This window comes from Tursiops truncatus, chromosome 5 (genome assembly GCF_011762595.2).
Source record: "Tursiops truncatus isolate mTurTru1 chromosome 5, mTurTru1.mat.Y, whole genome shotgun sequence".
Taxonomy (NCBI): domain Eukaryota; kingdom Metazoa; phylum Chordata; class Mammalia; order Artiodactyla; family Delphinidae; genus Tursiops; species Tursiops truncatus.
This window is the reverse complement of record NC_047038.1, coordinates 25119616-25132606: the sequence shown is the minus strand read 5'-3', so window position 1 is coordinate 25132606 and position 12991 is coordinate 25119616.

Below are 12991 nucleotides of genomic sequence, written 5' to 3'. Positions count from 1 at the left end.
GGTTAGCCTCAGAACTGTCCTGGCACCTGTGGGTGTGTCATTTAGCATATGCAAATGTATTACTATCAGCATATAATGAGGCTCAAGGTCCATTGGAAGTCGAATCTTCCGCCATCTTTGACCTAGTTGCTTCTCACTAGTTTTCATCATGTACTATAGCTATGTCATTCTTTTAAAGGTTGTGCCCTGCCCCATTCCCTCCTGTTTCAAGTTTACAAAAAGCAATAATATTAAAGGGAAAGTTAGATTCATATAAACAAGGCCTGGAATGAGGGAATAAGAGAAGGGAGCAGGAAAGGAGTGAGCAAAAGGCCCCAACAACAGAAGAGGAGACTGGATCCCAGACTGGCAGACATGGTGGAGGGAATTGCTAGCAATGACAAATGACCTTTAAACCCTCAGCTAGTGTGAACAATTGAAAGTATCCTTCTGATTCCTCTCTAAAATAATAAAAGTTGGTCATTGGTTCAATCAATAGCAACTGCAGTTCCTTAATTTGACTTAAAAAAAAAAAAGTATACAAATTGAATCAGAAAAGTTCTTGCTCTCAAGGGGTCTTACAGGAGAGAGACGTATAAACATGATTTTTAGCTAGAAGAGTCTCAGTGTTCTCTAGTCCTGGAGGTGGCCTGTGGTGCAGAAAGTTAGCCTTTCAGTGTCATTTAAATTATTGCAGGAAGGGTGTGGTTTCACATCTGAATGACATTTCAGAGCTAATGTATACCTATTGTAGTAGATTTAATACTATTTATAAATTTCGTTATAACTACAATTAGTTATTATGGCTGCCATTTAAACATAACTTTGAATTAACCACTGCTGCTACTATAACCATCATTATTACAAAAATAACTCTAACTATAGCTAGCTGATATTTATTATTGAGAATTAATTCTTTCCCTCCTGAATCACACTATAAATAATAACAAGCTTTTACGGAACACTTACTGTGCACCCTGAACTGTTTTAAGTGCTTTATGTGTATAAACTATTTTAAATTTTACTTTAATCTTCTAATTGTTGCAAAAGGTTAATGAAGCAGCTACATTTAGTTTTCTATTTTAGAGATTAAGGAGCTAAAAAACAGAGAAATACCTAAAACTAATATATTCCACAAATGTATCATTATAAATAATTTGCATTGAAAGTGGATTTCTAAAAATATATACTGCTCTTCAGAGCCTAGAATATTAAGTAGCAAATCATTTGAATAAAGAAACAAGCAATGCTTGCTATATATCTGTTGGGCAAAAGTTTATGAACTCTTGTATATATTGTGATATACAAGCATTCTAAACCTCAGCAGAAAGAAAGGTGAACTCTTAGCTACTGAATTTCCCAGTGGTGTCCTAGGAGTCCAACATTATGCTACCAGAAGGACTCAGTGAGGGGCACAGTATTCTTCCTTACTTGAGTATGACATGAATATACCTTGGAATCTGTTTCCTATTTCTATTGCTGATAATCTTATGACTACACACTAAATTAATTTTTCACCTTAAATATGTAACTTTTGGCAGGAAGGCACCTATATTGAAAAAGATTCTCCTATAAGGTAGTAATCTGCCTCCTATTACTTTACCTTCTGGAACTAGTCCATTGTCTATTCTTGCTTCTTGCTATTTTAATTATAAAAAATGATTTAACATTCTTGGAAGAAACCTACTGTATTCATCATGAAAATGTCTGGAAGAAAAGCTGCAGCCATCATATCGTATTTCACCTCACAGTTCTAGAAGACAGAAACCATAATTGTGCTATCATCGTGCTCTGCTGTAGCATAGTTCCTAAATGATTCACTTTTTTTTTTTTTTTTTTTTTTTGCGGTACGCGGGCCTCTCACTGATGTGGCCTTTCCCTTTGCGGAGCACAGGCTCCGGACGCGCAGGCTCAGCGGCCATGGCTCACGGGCCCAGCCGCTCCGCGGCATGTGGGGTGTTCCCGGACCAGGGCACAAACCTGCGTCCCCTGCATCGGCAGGCGGACTCTCAACCACTGCGCCACCAGGGAAACCCTAAATGATTCACTTTTATGAAAATATATTTTTTCAAGACTAGTAAGAAAATTTTAAAAAGCAATAAGCATGACCTCATCTTCTTCCATTAAGCCTATAAGCCAATACAGAGCAGGGAAGTGTTCTTAAATAATGCTATTTCATTCCAAACTTGAATAGCACAGGGAAGATTATAGAATAGAAAGCCAAAAGGCATAAGGTTAAAGCTCATTACTCACTACATAGTCCAAGATACAAATATGAGGGCTAGACATATTCCAAATAAAAATGCCATATAAAGTCAGTAATTCCATCTAACATGAACATAGAATCTAATAAATAAATACAAATACTGAAGGAAAATACTTTTTATAATCTCTTGCAATTTGTGATATTTGGATCTAAATTAAGTCATTCTATTTAACTTTCTACAGGCAAGGAAGAGTATTCTGCAAATCTATAAGATAAACGGAAACTTGCAAGAAAACCATCACTCGTAACCTACAGCCACGGCACAGGCATATTAAAGCCTGTTTCCAATACACTGGTGCAGATCTTGACTTGGGAACATTTTTCATTATCTAGACAGATGATACTACAAGTCAATTTAACACCTTGGCCATGAAAAATCTCACTCCTTGATCACACTGTGATAAAAATAAGAAGTATGGAGTTAACACTTCTGAAAACAGTGAAACTGTTCTGCAAAGAGAAGCTGCTTCATACAGAGATTTGTTTCCTGTTTTTGAATGTTTTCTATTTCCTTCACATCAACTTTCATGCTTTCTAAACAGAAAGAAACCAGATAACTATTATTTAAAAGAATAATATTTAAAAGAAAGAACTCTGTGTATTTACTAACACAAATACATGAAAGTGACTTACCCAACTGGGTGATTACTTATGAATCTCTAACATAAATGTAATATTTATGTATTTTAGTTTTTATCACAAGTAAATGGAATATTCAATGCTCCCCCATCTTGGATTTTGTGAATAGTTATGGCACCTGAAAAAGTCATCCAATTGCTGTATAAATAGTTTATTCCAAAGTTTCTAAATATCTTTCTTAGTCATGAAGCTCAAGCCACGTCAAAAGTTATGTGAAATTTTTTATTTTTCCCTTTTATCTGTCAGCATAAATTAGTATTTGCCAAAATAATAATTGGGGCAGCTAATTTAAAAATTAAGGATAATAGTCAAAGTTTATAATAAAATAATTCATATATTTAAATAACATTACACAAATACATTATCATTACTGTAAACCTTTTAATAACTCTTTAAGTAAAAGAAAGTCATTTCCTTTCCATTATCCATTAGATTGTTTCTCAGAATAACCCTCTGATGTAAATAGTGCTGGGATTTTCAAGCTTATGATAAATGAGTAACTAATGTTCACTGAAAGCAAAAATGACTTGCCCACTGTTGGAAACCAGTTCTCCACGGGTCTCTTGCATTTCTGCTCATCTTCCGAGCAAAGCGTTGGTGGGCTTTATTATAGACTCTTTTCAAGGATTTTGTATAGTAAACAGCCTAGGATGAGATTTCACTACATTCTCACTGGAATGAATAAAATTGAAAACACTGAGAGTACCAAGTTTTGGATAAGATAGAGAGAAACTACAACCTGATTTTAGCATGGAAGACATATTGAGGCTGGGCATTTAGTCTGTTTAATGGTTCTATAATCCTTATAATCATAAATGATTTTTAGCATAATCTGACCTTTAACTGTGGATGATGTACGTCTCTATATATATGTTGTCATAAAGACTTTCTGGCTTCCGAGATATGCCTTGAATTGATAGCTGATTGACCTGAATCTGTCACTCTTTTTTTTTGAAGTAAACGAGTGTAAGCAACTGCAAAAATCTGTATAAACACCACTGCTCCATTAAATTGCAAGCGTTACAGTTATTGCTATGAGTAATAAACTCTTTGTCTCCACCCGAACATTACTGTATCTTCTGCCAGTGCCCATAAAACTGTGGCAAGCTAACTTTTTAGCTAGCAAATAGGGTAAATCTCAGACCCTTTCCGGTCCTTGACAGCCTTGGTGATGAAGATTAGCTGCTGAAAGAGAAATGGCTTTCTCAAACGAAAATAATAATGGCCATTTGGGATAGGAGATATGAGAAAACTCCCTGGGATGTGGCGTGAAGGATCTTGCCCAAGTTGTTGACAAAAGGATTGGTATAGGGGCTCTCCAGTGTCCTACCTGCTAGTGAGTATTGAAACAAGAGGTGCTTTGGATATTACACATTCTCTTGGTAGGAGGAGGAAGGGTCAAGGGGTCCCTAAAGATGAAATAAATCCTATCAGCAATGAGGATGTGGATTGAAAAGTTTGCTTAGATAAGTCAAGGCAGACAATGCGCTGCTCAAAACAGAAAGTAAATGTAAAATCTTGCTTGTGGAACAATCCCTCCTTCTGTACACCCTACTCTCTCTTTCCCTCCATTCCAACGTCAGCTTCTTTATGAAAAAAGATGATTAAAAATGGGACATATATGCCTGTCCAAGTATGTGGAAGGACTTAAACTTGGATAGCCTTGCTGAATACAAGTACCCAACAGATCATCTTACTCAGCTCCATGGTGTGTAGGGCTTACCGGTTTCAACACAGTGAGTTTGTGCAGGGTTCACAGTATGGGAAGAACCTAACATGACATTGAGGGTTGAGCCCTTTAAGCTACTTCTATGTTCTCTTTTTGTTGCTTCTAGGTCTGAATATACAGTAGGAATTGATTATATGCTTTTACTTACTCATCCCATAAGTGAAAGAGGAAATTATTCCTCCCAGGGAAGAGCTACAAGTATAGAGGTGTTAGTAAGACAAACTGCCCTTCCTATTGCCACCAGTGAGCGATGGGTCAGGATTTAGTGCAAACATTTCTACCTTGTGATTTCCAAAGTTTTCACTACATAGATGATATCCTATTGGTTGGTAAGTTAGAAGCCTCTGTCTCAAAGTTACTGACTGTGGTGTTATCACAGCTTTAGCAGAAAGGGTGCCTAAGTAACCCTGGAAGAGTTTAGGGGCCTGATTGCCATGTAGTTTCTTAGGAATATGTAGGTTGATTCACCACTCTATCCTTCTAGCAGTGGTAGAAGTACTGCTGTCTCTTCAGCTCCAGCAACCACAAAGGAGACCCATCAGTGCATTGTACTACTTATACAAATCTCTGTGACGTTTTTGCAAACTGGAGACTCCATCGAAGTGGCCTCCCCCTTTCAGCCCCATCCCTTGGTGTTTAGGACTTGCAGCCTCACTGACATGGCTGTTCTTTTGAAAAGTAGCTATTAGCTTTCTACCGAGCTCTTGTTGAAATCAAACACCAAAACCGTAGAGACCTCATGACTCTCTGGCCTGATATTTCCATACTGGGGTGAGTCAGCTTGTACTTAATGACTAAAAGAGGAGGAAGTGTCTCAAAAGTCTTGTTATATGTGGCAGTTATCAATTTATTGCCTCTCAGCTCTAAATCCACCCTTCAGTATATTTTTCTTTACAGAGTGTATCATGCTAAGTTTTCTGGCTAAATGGCACTGGAGGCACACTGAAGCTGTTTCCAGCTGCTGCTCAGTGGGCCAGGGTGGGAATGTGAGGACATCTGGTGGAGCTCTCCTGCAGCGCCACATCCAGAATGTTCAGTCCCTAGGCGACCTTGCCGTTATGGGCTAACCTAGCAACAACCTTCCTGTGACCCTCTCAAGACGGAAACCAGTATACCTAGAGCCTCTTGGATACAGTAGCACCATGATTCCCAAGGCAGGCCAAGGCCCAGAGGGTCATCACCAGGCCCCTACTGTTACCACTTTGCTACCATTCGCTGGCTTGCATCCTGAGGAGTTCCCAGTGAGCAGCCAATCCCTCTGCAGAATCGTGTGCATAACTTATTGCATGAACCACCCTAATCTCTGCAGATCAGTATACATTCACGTGTGCCCCAAAACCCTATTCTCTCTGCACACCTACACTAACAGTTCCTCATCCCCTGACACCTTGTATGTACTCTGGAGGATTGCGTCCTGTTTGCCTAGCAACTGCTGACCAATTCTGATCTGAGAAATACAGTGAATTTCTCTGTCCAGTGGGTTGGACCAGACCTTGGTCAAAATCCTAGCCTTAAAGTCCTGTCCCAAGTTTGTCCTTCCTTGGGTTCTGACCCTCTTTCCTAGGGTACCTGATAGAATTTCCTTATATCTTATCATCATTTGTTTGTCAGTATTTAATAATTCTTTATATTAAACATTGCATATTTAACCCACTGTGTGGAGTCTATTTCCTAACTGAACCCAGAGTGAGATAGTATATGTAAGAATGCAGTTAGTCTGGTCCTGATGACACTGGTGCTTTACAAGAAAAACTGCAACTCTCCTTCTGGGGAAAATGTATCTCCACCCTACCGTCTACAAGAAAGCTACAGAGTTTTAGTGAAACTGAATAGTCAGTTGGGCTGTTGCCAAAAGTCTAGGTGTTTGGTCTCCCACTGGGAAAACCACAGACTAGTAGATTAAAGAATCCCTTCAGGGAGCCATAAACTGTGTAAAAAATTATGGCTAGTGATTGAACTGTCCGCATCACTCAGTAAGGGCCTGTTCTCTGATGAGATTGGAATCAAGTTACTGATGAAGCCTGACTCTATGTCTCTAATGCAGAGATTTCCACTGTATGCTTAACTTGTGGCTCTTTCCAAAAGTTAGCCTCCTTGTCTCCCAGTGTTGGGGGTGGGGTGCGGAAAGCCACACATCACATGAGCACTGCCCATTCACCTCCTAGCGGGTTGACCAATCGTACCTTGGACGTCCTCTGGGGTAATCAGTGGTGCAGCACCACTACTCACTCTGTTCAGATAATTGACCAACTAACCCAAGTCACATCACTGTGATCCCTGAATCTAGTCTGTGTCATGTGTTTGACTTTCTGGATCACTTGCAATATGACAATGATGGCTCTTTTATCCCTAAAATGCCAAAGATCTGATAGTCTGACTCTACCACCCTAACCTTCTCCTGTCCACATACTCCTTAGTAAGGCATTTAGTCAATGAGTGTGTCTGCTCCCATAACAGGATTCTTTCCTCTTGGCTGCTTCATAAATAATGATCACAACAAAAAAGGTGGGGGATTAGAGGGACTTTATAAAGCTACTTTGAACATTCAGGAGACTATCCTGACCATTTCTGGGCATAATGCATCTTTTCATCCACTACTGGCAAACTCGATGCATCAAGTAGGCACATGCCCCAGATGGTAGCCTCATCAAAAGTAGAACAGATAATTCAAACAGATTTCTGGTTATGTTTTATAAAAGGTCCTGTGTCCCTCTTGAAGGTGACCCTTCCAGACAAAAGGTCTGGGCTCACATAAAGGATAATTGGAAAAATTGTGAATTTACACCTGCTAGAATGGAATACCAGATTTTGTCGAGGTGGAGGTAGAGCAACAACCCTAAACCTGCAGAGGGAACATCTTAGACCCTGGGAAATATGGGACAGGGAAGGCCATTAGTGTTATTTTGTCTTTGAGAACTGTCCCTGAGGAAGACAATCAATGCTTCTAAGAATGCAGTATCTAGCAGTTCTTGAGTTCCCAGGTTTATTTGCACTGTCATTACCATGTATGGCCATGTGGATCCAATTACAGTGCAGCAGTTAGACTCTTTTTGTGTCTGAGGCTTGTGCACAGACTCTTCCCAGCTCCTGGACTTCATCAGAACGGTAATGGGATCTGTGATGAAAGGGCCTTCTGAGCTGTTACACATCCTCTTAGGGACTGTCATCTTGCTCACTTATCAACGGGGTTACAGAGTTGTGGAACAGGCACTGGGCTCTAGAGGATGAAAACATTGCCACCTACTATTTTGTGGATGGATGTGCTCCCAGAACCTCTCCTGGATGGGCCAGTCACACTGTATGGGGGACATTTTATTGCCTGAGAACTGTTGTGATAATTTATTAATAAATTCTATGGATGGAGAAAGAAATTCTGTGGATGGTGCAGCTTTTTCAAACTGGTACAAGTGCAGTAAATTTAATTGACTGCTATGTCTGCCATCCTGCCATACAATTCTGACCATAATTTGATTGCTATTCCCATTAATCTTAGCAGAAAAGACAATCAGAAACTGCAGAGATAGTCCAGCTTAAAGTACCTATGGAGGTCTTCTCCAACCATACCTTCCATCATTCCTTTGGGTGCACAAATGCCACCTGGCTGGTGGCATAGACAAACAGAACAGGTGGGCCTGAGTGACAGATGGGCCTGAGTGACAGATGGGCCTGTCTAATTCTTCTTCCCCAACGGAAGAATTAGACTCACTATTCTAAAAGGAACTGAAGCTTTTAATGCATTTTAGCCAGTGGGTGACCACGTGGCAAATACTCTCAACCTATGCCCCCCCTTTGCAAGTCCTACCTGGGGAGCCCCAATAAGTGTGAACAGCACTTTCATTTCAAGAGTACTCTTTGCCTCCTTAGCACTCTCAGTGTGAAAATCAGGCATTAAATTGCCTGTCTTGACTTTCATCTTATGTGGATTAGAGATCTTTAAGTGTTCAAGGAAATATCACCTCAACCTTGGAAGGCACTTTTGCAGCCTCAACTCACTGGCCAAAGTTCTAATGGATGGTGGAATTGCCCTAGACTTCCTCCTTGAAGGTCAAGGTGCAATCTGTACAATCCTCAGAACAAGTGGAAATTTTCAGTACATTCATGTGGGTTTATATGGTGGATATTAAGGGTTTCACAAATTTGCTCAGCCAGGACTCTGAAGGGCATGGCTGAAGTCAATACTGATGATCGGCCTCATCCTGCTGCTTGGAGTCCTGCCGATTGCAACCTTAGTTCAATGTTGCCTGAGGCAAATTGATCAAATTTGATTTCAGCTCCTGTTTGACAGATGAATTAAAGTAGCTGAGAGAGTAGTGTGCTCATGGCAAAATTTACCTAAAGCCAAGATGGCGTAGAAACATGGAGTGGTTAATCTTGGAAGATAATTCTCCTTGAGTCTCTTATGTTTCTGTTCTTCTTCTAAGCACAGGCTTTTTTCTGGACTATCTTTTCAAGGATCTTTGTATAGCAGACATTTTAGTAGGATAGTGAATAGTGTTTCTCTCCAGACAGAGGACAGATTTGTTTCCTGATGAAACTAATAAAAACAATGTCTCCTTCCTGGGCACTGATTGGCATGTTTGCTAGCAGCCTATCTATACAACTGGGAGGTTTTCTTAGCTGGAAGTCACTCAGCTGTGATGTAAACTCACTGCATGTACAGCTTCCACCTGGACAATTCCACATCATCCCCATGGAACTTGGAAGTTAGGGCAACCAATGCCAACATGAAGCTCATGCTGTCTGGTGTTCTGAGTAAAAGTCTTTGTGAGACCAAAACATTTCATATTTTCTGCCAACATACATGAGATTGGGCAGCTATATTGTTAGCTTGCAAGTAGGCAAACCTCATACCCTTCACAGATCTTGATATCCACATTTACTCCTCTACCATCCAAAGGAAATAGGACTAGAACTCGGGTCTCCTATTTTCCAATAATGTGTTCTTTATGCACAGCCATGACTGTTACCCCTAAAGTGTCCAAGAAGAATATATACTCTACATGTATTTTCTGACAGAATAAAAAATATTTCATGCATCCTCATTTCTAACATGTATTTAAGAATAATTTTTTTTCAATGAAGAGCAACCTCCGGAGTTTCACTGAAATTGTGTTTTCCTGTAAGAAGAGTTCACCACACCAGTGTTGATCTTAAAATTGGGAAGCTTATTTTTCTATTCCAAATTTAAACTGAGAGATTAATCAGCAACAATAGGGCTGTCAGGGAAAACAGCATGCTGAAGTGAAAGTAGTTTTGGTTCTTTGAATTATAGGGATTTTACTTTGTTACAAGATTTATACACAACCTAAAGCAAATTAAAAATATATTTCCCAGGTGATTAATCTGCAGTCTTTGGAAAAAGCAATGCAGACTTGAAAGTTTTTGATAGAAACTTTGAAACACTGTGTTCTGCATTTATATGTTAGAATTCTAACAGAATTCAAGGTATAAACTTCTCATAAAATCTACAATAGGATTATCAATTCTTATAATTAGCAATATATATATTGCTTATAATATATATATAAGTATATTTAATGATTAATTAAAACATTATTGATTTTATGACATAAGATTATGGTATTATTACATGTTAATAATCATCATGTAAACAAAATAAATATCTACAGAGACATTTTTGGTGTATATTTATCACAATTCATGTATAAACTTGTTTCTTTAAAAAGTGTAAGTTAATTCTGAGGAAAATTGACTGAGGACAACTTTAATAAAACTAACCTGATAAAATACATTTTATTTATTTTAATGCAAAGCCAGTCTAAATCAGCTAAGTCTAAATTATAAAATAAGCTTAACAGAGCTACAAAACAACTTATATATATATGCATTAGCCAATCTAAATTAACCCAGCCAAGTATTGTTTTGAAGAGGCCCTTAGATACCTAGAGTTAATTTGAAAATGAAGAAGAAATTGCTTAAGAACATCACATAGCAGTTGCTGTTCAAGACAGCTATGTATTGGGTTGGCCAAAAAGTTCGTTCAGGTTTTCCATAAAATGTTCGCGAAAAGCCAAACGAACTTTTTTGGCCAACCCAATATGATGCCTGTGAACTCACCTCCTCCTAAGAGTCTATAGCTACACATGGAACAACTTCCTCTTATAAAAACCTAAAGGCTGACTGAGTAATAACTACACATTAGGCAAATGACAAGAAAATCACATCAAAGTGGGTAGGAAAGGCTAGGAAACCATCTCACCATATACCCAACCCCCAGTGCGGTGTCTCACAAGCAGGAGGGAACTCAAACCCTGGAGCCTCTCCCTGAGGACTGAAGGGTTCAAACCCACTCCTCAGGCATTCCAACTTTCAAGACATACACTGGAGAGATAAGCTCCCCAAATATCTAACTCTGAAAACCAACAGGGCTCATGTTCCTAGACCCACCAGACTCTTGTGATCTTAGAAGCTGCTCCTAAAGGGCTTTTGCCCTCAGGCTCACCAGGCCCAGGGCCCAGCTCAGAGGCAGCTGATTGCACCCAGACTTTAAAGTGATGGATGTTCACCTGATTATATTACAGTGTCGGCCTGAGGAGCATGGAATCTAATTTAACACACACATCTAGGAACCTGCTGGAACCCTCTCAGGGACACAGACTGACAGGTAACTCTTCCAGGTGAATAAGCTTCTCTGTAAGAATTTTTACCTGTTCTCCCAGGTACCAAGCTGATCCTCTCACAATCAATTTACACTGAATCAGGCTTTTTCAAATGCCAATCTGATCATCTCATTCTTCAGCTGCAAATATTTCAATGACATCTTATTGTTCCCTGAAAAAAAACAAAAAACAAAGTATGACTTGAAAAATATCATGATCAAACTCTACTTATTTTGCCACATCTTTTACCACTCACCCATGTTCAGAGACACCTGTGTCTTTCACAAGTTCCTCACGCTACCTGGAATAGCCTTCCAAACTTCAGACTTGAGCGTGGCTAATTTCGCTTTACTCACTTTGGATGTCCTCTCCTCTGTGAAGCTTTCATCTATCAAACAACTTAGTTAGGTACCCTTTTGATATGTTTTCATAGAATGTTGTAATTACTTCCATCATGCCATAGAATCTATTTCATAGATTATGAGCTCCTTAGGCTGCCACATAACAGGTGCTCAAAAGAAACTGATACATGAAAAAAATGTAACTGATAAAAAATCACAGGTACCTAATTCTTACCAGATTTATCCATCTATGCAGATATATTGAAACTTTAACTAAGTGTGGAAGAACCTTCTGATCTCCAAATCAATAGATATTTACTTTCCTTTATGATCTTACAGTTCTTACTAGTCATCAGTAAGGCCTGGTGTTTCACATCAAAATTACACCATCTCAGCTGATAGTGTCAATAATACCCACATTTTGCCAGGTGAATGGCTAGCACTTGGGTAGTGTTCCTTACTAAAATAAGAAAGTACCATATTTTTCACTAACACTTGTGGTTTTATTTATTTATTTATTTATTTTTTTGCACTATGCGGGCCTCTCACTGTTGTGGCCTCTCCTGTTGCGGAGCACAGGCTCCGGACGCGCAGGCCCAGCGGCCATGGCTCACGGGCCCAGCTGCTCCGCGGCATGTGGGATCTTCCCGGACCAGGGCACGAACCCGTATCCCCTGCATTGGCAGGCGGACTCTCAACCACTGCGCCACCAGGGAAGCCCTGTGGTTTTATTTTTTAAAAATTCCAAAATGGAACAAAATCTTGGCAGATATTTCTCTAACATAACAAAGAAAAATATCCTTAAAACAAATGCTTCAATGGTCATGAGAAATTTTTAATATAAGATGAACAGCTGGGCATAAGGAAATTGTGGTGAATTATAAAAATATTTGGCATATTGTTGCAATGTTTTATTTGGTTAATGTGAATGTTTTATTTCTAAGGTGGTAATTAAACCAATACAAGCATTGAGTTTATGTACCTGGCTCTCTGTAACATCATAAATGTATTTTCTAAAGTCTTATTTTTTTTCAATCTCTCTATTGTAGAGCACATCAAGAAACTTTTAAAATCATTGTTTTAATTTTCTGATTGCCAATTATTGAAGAGTGGGTAGAAATTTATTATGATTTTCAAAATAGAGACTTTTTGTTGAAAGAATGCTTATAGTCTAAGGTTTCAACAAATCACTTTGATATTTACCTTTAAGACAAGACACACAGAACATCAAGACTGTAAAGGATATGAGCTAAGTAGGTATCTTATTGCTCTCATTCAGCTTTAAGTGAGGTAGAAGTGTCTGCATATACCCTTCCCTTCCAAATGCTTCTCTTCTTTCCCAGTTCTGGTTCAGTTTCATGTTAGTCATGTGTGACAGGGACTAAAAATATTAGCACAGGTGAGTTTAACACAGGAC